The sequence below is a fragment of the Neopsephotus bourkii genome, unplaced genomic scaffold (genome assembly GCF_033783945.1).
Source record: "Neopsephotus bourkii isolate Nb327-2 ecotype Australia unplaced genomic scaffold, CSIRO-AGI_Nbou_v1 NB_74, whole genome shotgun sequence".
Lineage (NCBI taxonomy): Eukaryota > Metazoa > Chordata > Aves > Psittaciformes > Psittacidae > Neopsephotus > Neopsephotus bourkii.
Window position 1 is genome coordinate 409,560 of NW_026900591.1, and position 11,105 is coordinate 420,664.

Sequence of the window (11,105 nt, forward strand, 5' to 3'; positions counted from 1 at the left end):
CACATGCTGCAGCCTATGCCCCGGCCTGCACCCCAGCTTAACAAACATCCCTGTTCTTAAAGGTGGGCAACAAGCGTGGTTCTCTAAAGTGACCTCTAAGCCTTTTTGTTATGGGCCTCTCACCTTCCCAATTAGAAGTTGTTCTTATTTGTACAAATAAATGTACCTTTAATGAAGGAGAAAAAAATGGACTTTGTATAGTGAAGAACTCCGTGGAAGGTGGAAAATGACTGAGATTCTGTTTCCAGTGAATATGTGATTGTTTACACAAAACTAATTTATTCCGGCAAGTGAGGTGGATAGAGCTGAGCCCTGAATACCCCTGAAACAGTGACTCAGACATTCAAAGGATGGTAGAAGTTTAAGGTTTAATATCCAAGCCTGCATCTAATGTCTCCTAGATGTCCTCAAACTATTGGGTTTCGGTTGTTCTTGGGTGCGCTACCTTTTTCTTTTGTTTTGTAAGAAAAATATTCAAAGGATACCATTGATGCTCAGAAATTGTCCAGAGCTGGTGTTGCTTTGTGCTTGGTTTCTGCTGTCACAGCTGCGTGGGGCACAAGCATCTGTACAACACAGCTGCTCTTGTAGATGCCCAGGTATCCATACCTTGTTTCCCATATTGTCTCAGACATAACAATAGGAATAAAACTGACAGTAGTAAGATTAAACTAAAAGAGAATCCCCCTGCCACCCTTGTAATATCTCCCATCTCTTATGTTACCAGGCAGTTTGCCTCTGTGACATCTGGAGGTATATGGACCCTTGGGCACTTCACTGGTGGCCAGCACCACTCTTGCTGGAAGGTCACTTAGTTATGGGTGTGCCTGACATGAAGCTAGGCCATCTCAGTCTCCTGAGGCTGTTGCCTGCCCATGATCTGAAATAGGACAGATTTGGACCTACATATGATCCTCTCCAGTGGAGATACGTTGTCTGCCTCCCAGAGCAGGTTTTTGTAGCCTTAGGTCTGGGCATCTGAGCTCCAATGCAATGTGTAGGACCTATTGATGCCCCAAGCCTGTTTTACAGAGATCAGGACATAAACCGGGAGTGAAGTTGTTGAATGCCTGTGCTAGCAAATAGGAGCCCCTCTTTCCACTTCCCAATATTCTTCTGTCAGTCTGAGATGTGCCTTTGGTGAATCAGAGTATGTAACTCTTGAAAGGCTTCCCAGGTGCATGTTTTGCCTTGGGAAAACTGGCCCATTCAAATTTTTAGGAGCCAGCTACCAGGAAAGGTGGTGTCAGAGGTGCTGAGAGGACCCTGTGGTGAGAACTGATCCCCAGGAAGTGGGACCTTCTGCTTCTGCATTCATCCATGCACTGCTTACCCCCAGTATATCAGGTACAGCCCTGCATCCAAGTGGGTGAGCTGTGAGACACTTCACCTCTCTACAGTGTTGGCTGGGCATTTTGAGGACCACACTGTTCCATGTAAGGCTTTTTTTGTGTGTCTGACTTCAATACAGCAGGCTTGCGTATTGTCTGCACTGTTGGTGCAAAGCTGTGTTGTGCTTGGCTTGCTTTTGACTGTTGTGGGGAGGGTGTTTTTTAAGTACTCCCTTCATTCAATTGGAGTTTTGTTGGTTTTGTTTTTCTGATGCGCATTTGCCATCTGAGTTGTAAATGACAGCGGTGAGGGACATGAGCTTCTAAATGATGGAGCAGCCAAATTGAACTGGTTCATGCTAGAGCTGCCATCAGTTAGTCTCCAGATGCAGAATGGGGACAGTTTTGAATTACTAATACTGATATCACAGGACACCAGTTCCTGCTCTCAACAAGAAACCTGCATTGCTTTTAACAAATGTGTTTACTGGAGGAAGAGTTCACCCCCAAGGGTGTTTCCACAAATTGCAGTACAACAAGAAGTGAGCTGTTGGCAGATGCTGGCTGTGAACTCAGTGCCTGTCCAGTAAAACATCAGAGCAGTGGACATGAACATGAATAAAGCAATCCTAGTTTACTGCTGCTGTGGGTCTGGTTCAGCATTGATAGCTTTTTGCCCTGTGGGTAGTGTGCACAAAGTAACACCACAAGGAAAGAATCACAACTGGACCCCAGCTTTTATATGGGGGGGGGGGGGGAATGTTTTCATTTCATTAGTGTTAAGTTTGCCATTTCCAAGGATTGGGAAGAAAAATCTCTTCCCTCTTTGCTAGAATATAGAGCGGTGTTTACTTTCTCATTTTGAAATTTTCGCATCTTGTGTAACAGCTGTGCTAGGGCAGGACTCGCTCTGTGCTGAACTGCTGCTTTTTTCCTTTGGCCTTTGTTAAAATTTCTGATAAATAACAGACTGTCTACAGCTGTTCAAATGATGTTGCTGTTTCTAAGTGTCACTTTGGTGTTCATTCCCACCAATGTGGGCTTTGCTTTAGAAGGTAAATAAGGGAGAAATAGGGCTTGCTGTTGAGTAAAATTGAACATGTGGGCAGTGGGAAAAGAATCTGAAATGTGAATTGCCCAAGCCTACAGAAGCCATCCACCTCCGGCTGTGATGGAGACGCTGTGGCATCTTGGCAGCATTGCTGTGTGCAATTTTCTTTAAATAACTAGTGGGGTTTTTGTTTGCTGCAGTTGCTGCTATTTCTTCACATTTTCTCATTTGAAGGTAATCTGCTTCTAAGAAGTGATTAGTGCACTTTGTACATGGAAGGCTTCACTGGGCTTTGAATTTTTGCAGTGGCTTTAGCTATGCTGGTGCTACTGGGCTCACCACTGTAATAAATACTGAGAAGAATATGTATGCGACTTAATAGTATACTAATCTATTGTTATAAAGATAACTTTGTATAATTTGTAGTAATCCATGATTTAATTTATCTATAGGCTTTCTCTAAAAACTATAAAATTACTGTTCTGGAATAAAAGTATATTTCGAGCAAGGACTAAAGATTTTCTTTTCCACACACTGTATCTCTCCTTTCCACAGCAGTAGTTCTGTCCATTTTTTACTCTTAACTTTTCCGTGCAAATCCCTCTAAGAGGCTGAAGGGAAGAATTTGGTCTGATTTTGAAAAACTGATCAGAAATTTTAAAGAAACAATATGAGTGCAAAGTTTCATCTATGTTTAAGATTAGAAATTGAATTTCTGTAGTAATATTTAAGTGAGGTTTGAGGTTAATACTCAGATGAGTTTGATTTATTTCCTGTTGCAAACTGCCTATAAAGTCAAAAATATATAATTTATAAATTCAAAGAGAGAGAAAAGGGAATGAACTGAAGTAACTCAACTCTGTCCTTTCCACAGCTGAGGACACAAAGTAATAATTGTTGCTTAGCTAAATTATCACACAAAAGAACAGCAAGTCATTCATTTCCACATGAAAAAGCACAAAAATAGGGTGTCTGTAAGACTGATAGGAAGGCTTTAGATGAGAATGTCAATGTTAAGGTTTCCCTTTAAAGGTGTTAGATCTGCTTAGGCTGAAATTGGTCCTGCTCTTGCACAAGCATAGCTAGGGTAAACCCATAGCAGTCAAATAAATTGAGAGTCAGTGCCTTGGTTTAAACACCAAAAAATAGGATGGGCCAGATCCTCAGCTCTTCTAGCTTTTTTAAACCTTTCTCAGGATTGTTGGAGTTGAAACAATTTACATCATTTATAAGCTAAAAGTTTTGGTTCCAGCATAGTACCAGCACTTACTGCAAGATGACAGATCCGATGGCTCTGTAATTCCCTGGCTGACTCTTTAAATACAGGATGCTGGCTAACAGCAGATCTGCATGGCAGACAGATATCATTCTGTTGGAAGATCCCAAATTTTGGAGCTTTTGGAAAGAAGCTGGGTTTGTTGGTTACAGGGAAATCTCAAAAAGGAACTTGAGAATTTTGCGAGTGTGTGCTTCAGGTTTGCTCAATGTTTTGAGGCAAGTGTAAATCACTTCTAAGTAAGCTGCGATGAATGAAATGTTTGTAATTACAAGCTGCTAGCCAATCTTTAAACTATTTTTTCCTGAGTACTGCTTAAACTACTACAGCACATTTTATAGACAAAAAAGCATGACTAATTAATACCTGCAAACATCAGTAGACTTATATAGGAATGACAGTAAGAAGAAGCCAAACTAACTCCTCAAGTTGAATATAATTATTTCTTGGATTAGAGGTGATAAATTAGGGGCCTCAGACAAAATCTGGGTGACCATCCACTCCAGCCCCTTTTCACCAACTTGGCACAGAGGCCAGAGACTGAATGGAGGCAGAGGTTGAACTATGCTCTGGTTCCCTGAGATGGCTCCTTCTCACGAGCGTTATGGGGAAAGTTGTGACTAATGAGAAATGCGTGTCCTGCTGGAGCACAGCTGCCTGCATTCACTGGATGAGTGAAGACCTGCAGGCCACTTTTCAATTGCAAGTGTTTTAATGGTGATAAACACTAGATTTTGATCAGGTTTTCAAGCAGCATCATAAATGCGCTTGCAAATTGTTGATCTTGGTTGATCTTAGGACCTATTTTTCCTGTGACAGCTGAGGCCATCTTAGCAGAAAGCAATGATAACAGTGTGATAAAAGCATTTCTGTAGACCTTTGTAGTTGATGAGAGAGGATGTTCAGTTTACCCCAGATAGTAGCCATAATGCATAAACAGCAAGGCTTGCACATGCTATTTTCTGAAATGTGGTTCAGAGAGGCTGACCACTAGCTTCTGCTAATAGCAGTGGAACAGCCACACTCCGAACGTTGGACAGATACACATCTAGGTCACCGCTGCCGGGAGCCAAAAGTGTGCGGCTGAAGTCACTTGGGGAATGTATCTTTGTCACTGCTGTTGTGCATTTCTAACGGTTGTACTGAGGCCTTATATCTGCTAGGAACAAGATTTTTGGTTCAATATTTAAATGCCTTTGAAACCCAGCTTTCATGTAAGAGAAATATCGGGGTTCTTCACTTTGCTTAATCAAAAGAGTACTTGGAGAAGTGGAAGAATTGCTAGGTTCACGGGGTCACTTGATCGTTAGCTTTATTAGCTGGCACAGCAGCACTGTTCAATCTTGACAGCTTGTGCTCTGTTTTGAAAGCAGAAATTAATCCAGGAATACTGGATTCATTTGCACTGGTAAGAATCAGGGCTTTGCTGTGTCAAGGCTGGTGTCAGGTAGGATTTTGCCTTGGACTAGGTGGTGAGAATTTTGTATGTGGAGATATTAGTCAGCATCATGGTTATGTTATGTTACTTTCATTGTCATGGTTTTTTTTTTAGTGAAAGGTGGCTTTTATACATCCGCAAATGGAAAGCATTCATTCCTCATGTGTGCCATCTGGATACAAATATTGTGTCTGGAGATTGTGTTTTTAGTAAATAATTGCCTTTTCATAATCAGTACGATGGAGAAGATCTTGGGCAGGTAGTCCTTTACTTTTCCACAAAGGAATTCTACCTTTTTGAGCTGAATCATAACATTTACTTGTGTGTTCAACCGAAGTACCTAAAGCAGGATTTCTATATCCAGAATTAGAACTCAGGGGTTCTTAATTACCATTCCTTTTTCACATCAATTGTATTTTAAACCATCTTATAAGAATCCTGTTGAAAAAAAAAGGGGAAACAAAACCTAACCCTCCCCCCACCCTTTAACTGCCCTGATATTTGTGGAAGAAAAGCTGCAAAAACACTTTATGCAGCACATATGAAATGTAAATTATTTTCATGTTTAACCATAATATTTTACTTTCCTGGAATTTATCTTCTCTCTTGGAGGTTCTCTACAAGAAAAGAGGATCTGTAACCCTTCTGCAGGCTTTATTTGGAATCTCTTCTAAATTTTCTTTAATTACAAATGTCTTGGATACATTGTTGGAAGGATTTATTGGAAGAACAAGGTCAATTAAACTGTGACTATTTTGGCTTGTGCCGTATCCCAATACTTTCTTACCTGCCTATTTTTCCCTGCACATAACACTTCTATTAACTTCCTGTGTCATTATATTCTCAGCTGCCCACAACAGAATAAACTTCCTTACCTCTTTTCACTCTGGTAGCGAGCAGAACATGCTAAAAACGTATGTGTGTGTGTGTGCCTGTGTGGCATCCGGTGTTTACACTTTTAGTGGACATTTCACTCTCAGCCTTTTCCATCCCCGATGCTTTATGTGGTCAGCTGTGGCTCTGCAAACCTGGCCAGCGCCCTGTGGGAAGGCATGAATAGCCCTTGTTGTGCTAGCACACCTGTGTTCTGTGCACAGCTGTTTGGTTCACAACAGGGTTGCTGTTAGCAGTTATGAAACGTTTTCACACCACCCACCCACCATCCACTGGTTTATAACATTTGCTGGCACTTCTGTCCAGCTTGGACTTTTTTTTTTTTTTAATTTAAAGGACACCAGGATACTTTATGTATCAGAATAACAAGCCAAATTGGCACGGCACCTTATTAAAAATATTCCCTCTCTCCTGTGTCAAAGTTTACTCTTTTCTGTCTGTGGTAAATCTGACACTGTAAGAATACAGTTTTCTATTTATTTTACTTCCCCCCTCACTTTCCCCTCCCCCTTACTTATCAGACAGCTTTGTGCTGGCTGGAATTTAAACAGGCTGGAACATTACTTTGTTGAGATGTAGAGTCACCCATTTGTTCTACATTTTATCTGTGTGTTATAATGGGAAATTAAGACACGGAGCAATAGAATGCTGCCCCTACAGCTAACTTTTTAAACCACCAGAACTGATTGAATGGACTCTCCTGAAAAAAAGATGGCTAAAAGCTCACCTTTCTGGTAGCATAGATGATGTCAAATCTCCAAAATAGAAAACTGAGCTAAAAGAGAAAACTAAATAGAAAATGAGGTGGCCAAGTAAAGCAGGTGCTCCATACGGAGGAAAAAAAAAAAAACAACACCCAAAAGACAAATTAACTTAATGTAAAAACTGCTTCATTTCTATAGGAGAATGCTATTTAAATTCATAGACTAGGAAGACAGCTGAACTCTTCTGTGTAGTTTTATCAGCTGTGTTTTGTATCTCTCCATGACACAGTATGTGGCTCTTTTCTGAAAGCAGGACAATGTGTTTTGACAGCCCTTGGCAGTGAGAGCAACAGTGAGAAAAGCAAACCAAAGTGATTCAAATTAACACGAGCTGGCTGTTGTGAAGCTGGACCATCCAAAGCATTTCCCATGAATAGAGAACCTCAGATATTGTAAGATGCAATATAGCCAACTGGGTTAGAAACAATGTGGAAGGGCTGCTGCTGACACTGCTCACCATGCCACCACGTACAGAAAACATTGTTTTTCTTTGGTAAGCTACAGGGGCATTTTGCTCTAGTCCTGTTTGACAAGGTGAACAGATCCTTACTGAGCTCTATTAAGGACCTGCAGGGAAAACAGCATCAAGCAGAAAGGCAAAGCTCAATTAAAACTGCATTAGACAACCTTGACCATTTCTGTAGGGGATGGCTTGCATGGGAATTTGTTGCTCTTCATCACACATACGTGTATGTTTACTTTCCTGTAATGTGACTGCTAATGGCTTTTATTTTCTAAACACTTTATTGGTGATCAGAAGGGAAAACATTGAAAACTTATTATACCTTATTAGTTTTCTAAAGTCTTTCAAGAGAGAGGCAGACATCTTTGTAACCTTAGAATTAAGGATTCTTTGATGATACTAGAACAATCTCCATGAAACCCATTGACTCACAGATGACTGGTTTGAGGAATCCAAAGTGGTCCAGAAAAGAGACCCCTGAAAGTACATCAAAGCTGAAAAATGTGATTTCTGTAATTCACATCATCGTCTTGCAGGACTTTCATATTCCTTTCATATTCTTTTGCTGCTAATACAAACATCCAGTTCTCTGAGGTTAACAGTGCTATGACACATCTCTCTGTTTTGTGTTCCACAAAATTACTTTCTCCCACATTCTGACTTTGTAAGAATCTTCCTTTTATTTAAGATTCTTTCATTTTGCTTCTCTTCTGAATGTCTTACTTTAGATAATTCAAAGTATCTCGTTTTTTTTTCCCCGTTCCCACACCTGTTTTCTGTTACGAGAGGGATGGTAACCTTTCTATTGGTATGTCAGTTGCTCATGATCCATAACAGATTTTATCTACCCTGTGCCTGTGAAGCAAGGAATTGTAGTTGCAAGAAATTAAGTGATTTGCCCAAGGTCATAAAGAAAGTTAATGGGTAAATTAAGCTCAAACCTCGTTGATCCTGATCCTAGCTGTTGAGGCTGTGAGGAGGGTGCAAAGTCCAGGCAAATGATTTGTATTCCTTACTTACGGCCAAATATGACACAAATAGAGGCACCCTGTTCCTGACAAGGAGAGGCGGGAAAGGGGGACATAATTCATACTATTCAGATTCTGCTATTTAGCATTTCCCGATCCCTAATGGGATATTTGCAAAGTATAATATTTTCTAACAGCTGTAAGGACAAGAGAGCCTAAAATTTCTCCCTATACATAATATCCATGAAATTGCATTGAATATTGTAATGATGTGTTATGCTGCCATTAGCTCCCTCTGAATACCTAATTTGGAAGGTTAATGAAATTGACAAATGTGTGTACTGTATGTGCATTGTCAGTACTAGTTAATGGCAACTCTCACATTTTTATTTGGAAAATTATATAAAACTGAAAGTGACAATTATTGTAACTTCATCTTTTTTTGGAATCTAGCACAGTGTGCAGTTTATTTAAATAGGGTTGTATGTGTTTTAAACATGTATACCATCGTATGAAGTCTTTTGCTCATCATGTGATTATATACTTAATTTTTGCATGAATGAATGCATGTATTGTGGTCTTTTATAGCATATTGGGCCAATTCTTAGGGTTTTTTTGTTGTTGTTTTTTTGGTTTTGGTTTGTTTTTTTTTTTTTTTTTTTTTTTGTGTGTGTGTGTGTGTCTATTCCACACGAAAATGCTGTAAGTCCTTGTCTTTCTGTTGGCTCAACAGTGCTTGATTACAAAACTGGTGCCAGTTAATTCAAAGAGACATCACACATCCAAAATGAATTTCCCCAGGCAAGGAAAGTATGCTAGAGTACACTGGGAGGGAATGCTCTTGTGTTTTATGTAAATGACTGAGCACCATAAAAGGTCACTTGCAGCTTGTACAGCTTCCATGTATAAATTGAATGAGATCCTTGAAGTTTGGCCCCTAAATACTTCTGTGGCTTTAGAAAGTACTTCTTTAGGTCACGAACACATTTTTACATGTAAAGAGTCTGGCTTGAGATCTTTTGATCTACAGCTGTTTATTAGGCAGAGTTTCACATAGTGAATTATCCCTTATGGTGAGGGTAATTTCAGATTCATCTGCTAGGAAGTGAGAAGATACATTATGAAAATTGTGTGTGACACACCGCAGAATGGATGAGGTTTCCTCATCCAAACCTTGAGAGCTGGAAAAGGGTGGGTGGATGTATGTATGTACGGATAGATGTATATATGCATGTATGTATGTATGGATGGATAGAAGGATGGATAGAAGGACAGATGAACGGATGGAGTGAGAGCTGCACATCCCACTTGCCCTCTTACTTGTTTTTTAGGCAACTCTTCAAGTCCTTGTGGATTTTCTTCTGAGGGAGCAGGTGTCACAGAGGAGGGCTGGTGCCCTGAGGAGACTGTATGTGTCACTTCCAAGAACAAAGCAGTCTTTTAATCCCAGTGCTATATTGAGCTTGTGAGTCATGAATCTTTAGATCAATAACCAAAATGTTTTTATATGTGGGGGCAGCCCCAAACAGACTGACTCAGCACCGGCAGTTCCGCATTCAGCACATTTCTGTGCTGGATCTGGTTTCCGATGACTGATTGCGGGACTGGGGCCGGGTGATGTGTGGAGGCTGAGGCACTGCTTGCGGGCACAGCAGAGCAGAAGTTTCTTTTTGATACTTGCACACCTGCCCCTCATTCAGCTGCACACAGGAGCTGTGTTCTCAGGCTGTCTGAGATGCTGCCTGCAAATCAGCAGCCTGTCTGGCTGTCCCTGGCACTTTTTATAAGGTGACTTAGAGGCGCTGAGGTTTATGATTTTCTTAAGATTCTGTTGTAGCTTTTACTTCTTTTGTCATGTTTTATTAATAAATACATAGCAAAATCTGGTGAAAGAATATATGTATTCAGACTCTTTGTCACAGATGCCACAGATTCCAGTGGCCTAAAATTCTGAGGAGTGATTGTCCCTCTCACACTTGACAACAGGGACTCTTTCTGCTCTTGCTCCAGTCCTGGTGACTACATCACATCAGGCTTATGCTAACCCTCTGGGAGAAGATGGGGTCCATCAATCACTCCATGGGTCTCTACCCCAAAGGCATGTATTAAGCTGACAAGTTTGCATCAGCTGTGGTGGTCAATGTATACATTGATTTGAAATAGGAAATTTGGAGCCTGGAAAAGCTTCACACTGAGATTTGTCCTGGTAAGTGGGAGCGTTTTGCTCCTCTCTGGATTAATGATTTACCAATAGTTCAGTGAAGGATAAGGGATGTCTGCACCTGGCCTGTTGAAGGGATATTTGCATTTGAAGAAGGTAGGCCACTGAATAGTCCAGGGAGAGGACAGTGAAGCCAACCCCTGAATGTGGGAGGGGAGATGGATTTGAACCTTCGCAGAACTCCACCAAGGAGTACAGGGTTGTAAGTTAGCTGCCTTCCCCGGCTGCAGGTTCTCTCCTGGGAATATGTATTTGAAATGGAGTGCATACACCAGCTCTGAGACCTTGTCCACGTGAATCAGATGTGGCTTCGATCTTATTTGGCAGCAAGATACCAAGCAAGACAGAGAGAATGATGGGCCTTTTGGACTTGATTTTAGAGCAAGAAAGCCAGACTTTTCTTTCCTTCTTTTCAGCCATATGTTATAAATTTCTGCAACTGTGTTGCTTATTTTGGATTGGATAAATAAGTATTTTTCCTTGCTTTTGGCTTGACTTGGTTTGTGCCGAGGATGATTTCTAATGATGGCTAGCATAAAAAACCTACTCTGGAAGCTGGTATATAGGCACAGTCTAGTAACATCTGAGTCTCTAATACATTGCTCCACAATAACCCATGATCAACACAAATTGCTACCTGTGCATGGGACAGTATAGGGGCTGGTAAAGTAGGGAGACTATACTAATGTAGAATTTTAA